Source organism: Mirounga leonina, unplaced genomic scaffold, assembly GCF_011800145.1.
Source record: "Mirounga leonina isolate KUSES-001 unplaced genomic scaffold, KU_Mleo_1.0 Mir_199, whole genome shotgun sequence".
In the NCBI taxonomy this organism is placed as follows: Eukaryota; Metazoa; Chordata; class Mammalia; order Carnivora; family Phocidae; genus Mirounga; species Mirounga leonina.
This window is the reverse complement of record NW_023270498.1, coordinates 676,450-682,017: the sequence shown is the minus strand read 5'-3', so window position 1 is coordinate 682,017 and position 5,568 is coordinate 676,450.

The following is a 5,568-nucleotide window of genomic DNA, read 5'->3' as shown; positions in this document are numbered from 1 at the left end:
CGGGGCCTGTGAGATGGGGCGGGGCCAGTGAGGAGAAGAGGGTCCGGTGGGGTGGGACGGGGCCGGCAGGAGGGTGAGGGCGGGGCCGGCAGGAAGGTGGGGGCGGGGCCTTGAGATGGGGCGGGGCCAGTGAGGAGAAGAGCGCCCGGCCGGGTGGAACGGGGCCGGCAGGAAGGTGAGGGCGGGGCCGGCAGGAAGGTGGGGGCGGGGCCTTGAGATGGGGCGGGGCCAGTGAGGAGAAGAGCGCCCGGCCGGGTGGAACGGGGCCCCGGGAAGGTGAGGACCGGATGAGGATGGGGGCGGGGCCGGCAGGAAGGTGAGGGCGGGGCCTGCATATTGGTGGAGGAGGGGCTCTGGGGCGTGGCCAGTGGGTGGGGCGTGGCCTGCGGGGCGAAGCCACCTCCCTTTCTCTTTCTCAATTTGCCCCTTCATTCCCAGGGTCTCAATGAAGCCCCTTTCTGAGACTTCCTCCTCTCCAGCGCCTGTGTTACTCAAACCCTGAGGAAGGCGGAAAGGCTGTGACAAGCAACGCCTGGGCTCTGTCTGAACGAAACGTAGCACCTTAACAGTGACCGGGATCGCGGCCCCGCCTTTTACAGCCGAGGCCAGACAGTCCGGCGGGTTGCCGGCCACCCTGCGGGTTGGAGTCAGCAGCAGCCGGGCACGGTTTTGCCACTAAGCCAAGCTACCGGTAAGAACCTTGCAGCGTAGCTGGCATGTGAACGGGTACTCGTCTCGACTTAGGTTTTAAAGTGTTGGCTCCTGTGCCGGTGGTGAGTGTATTATCTCCAGCTCCCGCGCGGACTCATTTCCTGCGCTGCCGGATGGAGCCAGGCCCTCTGAGCATCCCTCCCTCGCCAGGTGGCCCGGGGTCCCAGAGCTGTGCAAAAGGAACCGCTGGGAGGCAGTGCAGGAGGAGAGGGCTTTGCTACCTGGCTCCAGGGAGTTCCCTTGGCAGGCACCTGCAGAATCTCGTATTCTTCAGAGTTTTCTTTTCTTTTACTAGCCAATCCCTTGTTACCCCAACCCCCTAGTATACTTAACAATTCTTTATAGTCAACCTTTCCTGTACCCTGTTTCTGTCTTCTGATTGGGCCCTATTTGATAGTCTCAAGCACCCCCAAAGGTATTCCAGCCCCTTCGGCACATCAAGCAGAGGTGGGGGAAATTATCTTTCACTCTACCGTCTGCACTCATTTAGCAGCAACATCCCCGCACACAAACGAGGCAGTGCATCTGGTCTTTAGTCTCCCACCACAGCACGAAGGCCTGATAGTCCGGGTCTCCCACTCATGTACATATTTCTCACTCGGCAGTGCAGCCAAGAACACTACTAACTCCTCTTAGCCTGTGTTTTAGGAAAAGCCCACTCTCCTCCTGTGTCTCCTTTCCTCTTACATGGCTAGCACTCCCTCAACACTTCCGATACCAGATGTGTGAGGGTTTTCCCCACACCAAGCAATTCTGTGACATCAGCTGGGTGTCCCACACTTTAACTCACTCTGGCACCATCTACCCAGAGATGGCATTGGATCCCACAGGTTGAGGGCTCAGTCCCACAAGAACCCCCCCACACACACACTTCAGATGCCTACAGCAAGTCCAAGTTGTTACCTGTGCTTCGGACTAATGGGCTATGAATCGGGGTTCCCATGATCCTCCCTTGGGTTCAATGAACCTGCTAGAGCGGCTCACAGAACTCGGGAGAAGAGTTTACTGTTTATCGATTTATTATAAAAGGACATGATAAAGGGTACAGGGAAACATCCTGATGGAAGAGATACCGAGGGCAAGGTGTAGAGAAGGGCACATGGAGCTTCCATGCCCCTCGGGGTACGCTATTCTACCAGTACCTCCACGTGCTCACCAACCCAGGAGCTCTTTGCACCCCCATACTATTGGGGAAATAACGAGCACCAACCAATGAAAACAAGCAAAGGCTATTTGTCCAGAGCCTGCTATAATGAGGGAGTCACTGCCTCCCTTGGTTTGGCAGAGGCCCAAAGGCAGGCAGAGATGGGGAGAGATTCATGGCAGAAAAAGGGGGACTCAGGGGTGCCCTAATGGGGGCTGTGGGCCTGAGGGAGCTAGAGGTAAGCTAAGTAGACGTGGGGCATCCCATGTGTTTATTGTTCTCTGAGTTGGAACAGGGAACAAAAGTAGGTAAGATGTCAATTGTTGACCGAGTGCTGGTACATCTGGCTTATGTGGATTGTGATGGGGCATTGTGTGGCTTCCTGGTCGTCACTAGACACAGCAGTCTGAATTCCAGCAGTCAGCTTCCTGGGCAGGCTTCTGTGGAGGTGGGTTTGGTTTCTGGGCAAGCCACAGCAGGTCATGGGCCTATTTCTATAAACGGTCTGGCCACTGTCCAGGTGTATATTCAGTTTCTCAGAATCAACACTGATGAGGCAGCTGCAGGGTTAACGGAAAACAGCATTTCTCCCAAGGTCACACCTCAGCTGTAAAGTGTCCTGAGGGCCTCCTTCTTCTTGCTAGAGCCCCCTCTGTGGCCCCAGCTCATGAACAAAAATGACTGGGCCCGGGGTGCCTGGGTGGCTCAGTCGGTTGAGCATCTGACTCTTGGTTTCAGCTCACATCATGATCTCAGGGTCATGAGATCGAGCCCTGCAACAGGCTCCAAGCTCAGCGGGCAGTCTGCCTGAGAGTGTCTCTCCCTCTGCCCCTCCCCCCAAAAAAGACTGAGACCCAATTACTAAGTTGTCTGCACTTCATGACAGCAAGGATCTAAAGCTGACCCTCACTTCTCCTCCTCAGAATTATTCAGTGCAGGGGCACCTGGGTGGCTCAGTCGTTAAGTGTCTGCCTTCGGTTCAGGTCATGATCTCAGGGTCCTGGGATCAAGTCCGCATTGGGCTCCCTGCTCAGTGGGGAGCCTGCTTTTCCCTCTGCCTGCCGCTCCGCCCCGCTTGTGTGCCGCTTGTGTGCACGCTCTCTCTCTCTCTGACAAATAAATAAAATCTTTTTTAAAAATAATCTTAAAAAAAAAAAAAGAATTATTCAGTGCAATCCCAAATCTTACAAAATTCCCTATCTACTCTCGTGATGAGACACACCCAGATTTCTCTAGGGTTCCCTCTTTGCAGCAGATTAATAAACCAAACTTTGTTGGATGCCTGGTTTGTCCCTGGTGGACCTAGCTGTTGGTTTTTTTCACCCAGCTCAAGTATCACCTCTTCCACTAAATCTTTGGATGCAATTTTCCCCTCCTCCAGCCCCAGAGCACTTTCTTTGCATGTCCTGATGCTAGAGTTAACCATGTTAGGACATTTTCTCTACTAGACTGTAAGGTCCTTTAGAGACTGTGTGGGATTCCTCTTTGTATCCAAGAAGTTCTAGCGAGACAAATGACACACACCTGACCAGACTAAGATGGGAGGGCACTGAGGTTACCTAGACAGGGTCTCACACAGATGCCTTCCCACTAGACTCGAGTTTTCAAGAAAGCCCTGAACAACTGAAGATTTATCCTCAATTGGCCTGCTCAAAGATAGTTTTCCCCAACTCACATCTTGGCTAGAATCCAACTACTTGGTGTGGGGTTTGTTGTTGTTGTTGTTTGTTTGTTTTTAGTGAATCTTTTCCCTGTTCCCAAGGCTGGGAAGTCTTTAGTGTTTTCTTTCTTGTCCCTCTCGCCCATCCACTATCTCCCTCATGAGAACAAAATAGCCAGCAAATAACTAACTAGATGTCTCTGAGTTGTTGTTGTTGTTTTTTAAGATTTTATTTATTTATTTGAGAGAGAGAGACAGATAGTGACCGAGATAGCAAGAGAGAGAGTAAGAGAGAGCATAAGCAGGGAGGAGAGGAAGAAGCAGGCTTCCCACCAAGCAGGGAGCCAGATGTGGGACTCGATCCCAGGACACTGAGATCATGACCAAGCGGAAGGCAGATGCTTAACGACTGAGCCACCTAGGCACCCCAGAAGAGCTTTTTTCTAAAATGATAATAAAATTCATTAGAGATGGGAAGATGCTCCATGGAAATTTTTTTCCAAGTAATAAGAAAGGGTGCCAAAATATCAAAAACCGCGGGGCGCCTGGGTGGCTCAGTTGGTTAAGCGACTGCCTTTGGCTCAGGTCATGATCCTGGAGTCCCAGGATCGAGTCCCGCATCGGGCTCCCTGCTCGGCAGGGAGTCTGCTCCTCCCTCTCATGCTCTCTCTCATTCTCTCTCTCTCAAATAAATAAATAAAATCTTTAAAAAAATTATTAAAAATATATATATATCAAAAACCGCATAATCAAAGCTCAGTTGCATTGTACAGGGAGGCTGCATGAGATGGACAGAGACAGACCTCTCAGCAGTTCTTAACTATCAGACTATCGGAAAGAACTTTCTCCAAATCCACATCTCAAAAGAATAACTCCATTATTCTTCCAAGCCAACTGGGATATATGCCTGAAAAGAATATTAGCAGGGCACCTGGGTGGCTCAGTCGTTAGGCGTCTGCCTTCGGCTCAGGTCGTGATCCCAGGGTCCTGGGATCGAGCCCCGCATCGGGCTCCCTGCTCCGCGGGAAGCCTGCTTCTCTCTCTCTCCCACTCCCCCTGCTTGTGTTCCCTCTCTCGCTGTGTCTGTCTCTGTCAAATAAATAAATAAAATCTTAAAAAAAAAAAAAAAGAATATTAGCAATTTGGCTCTGGAAGAATACCTAGTTACAGCCAAGGAAACACCAAAGTACAGCCCGCAGGGTCTCCCACAGGAGGCCACACAGCATGGCTGTGCTTCTGAGGAGGCATTATAATCTAGAGCTGGTTTGGCCCTTCATCATGTACAGGCCTGGAAACTAGAAGTTACAAATTCATTGAGAATTCAGTCGAAGTGTTTGAAGAAATTCTTTTCTTCATTAAGCAAGTCAACCCGTTGGATTTATCATGGACACAGCGTGGTATGAAGTGCTGCATGGCATGTGTCAAAAAACAACTCAGAGGGGCGCCTGGGTGGCTCAGTCGTTAAGCGTCTGCCTTCAGCTCAGGTCATGATCCCGGGGTCCTGGGATCGAGCCCCACAATGGGCTCCTTGCTCAGCGGGAAGCCTGCTTCTCCCTCTCCCACTCCCCTGCTTGTGTTCCCTCTCTCACTATGTCTTTGTCAAATAAATGAGTATCTTTGAAAAAGAAAAAAGCTCTTCTCTTTCAGTCCTGGGGGAGCCCAACTTTTTGGGTCACAAATATACACCCTCACAGCCATAGCCTGGCCCTCCATAATCCATAACCATGTGCCTTCCTGGTTCTCTTTATCTCATGGCAGAGTGTCGGGAGACAAACAGCACTGAAGTCAGCTAGAACAACCTGCACCAAGCCCTAGCCTTGTTAACCTCTTTGGCTGAATGTTATTTTCCATGTTATCAATCTGGAAGTAATATTCCTGCCCGGTCTCAAGAGATTTAATAAAACATGTAATTGGATTTGTATACTCTAAAATGCTCGAATGGGGGCGCCTGGGTGGCTCAGTCGTTGGGCGTCTGCCTTCGGCTCAGGTCACGATCCCGGGGTCCTGGGATCGAGCCCCGCATCGGGCTCCCTGCTCAGCGGGAAGCCTGCTT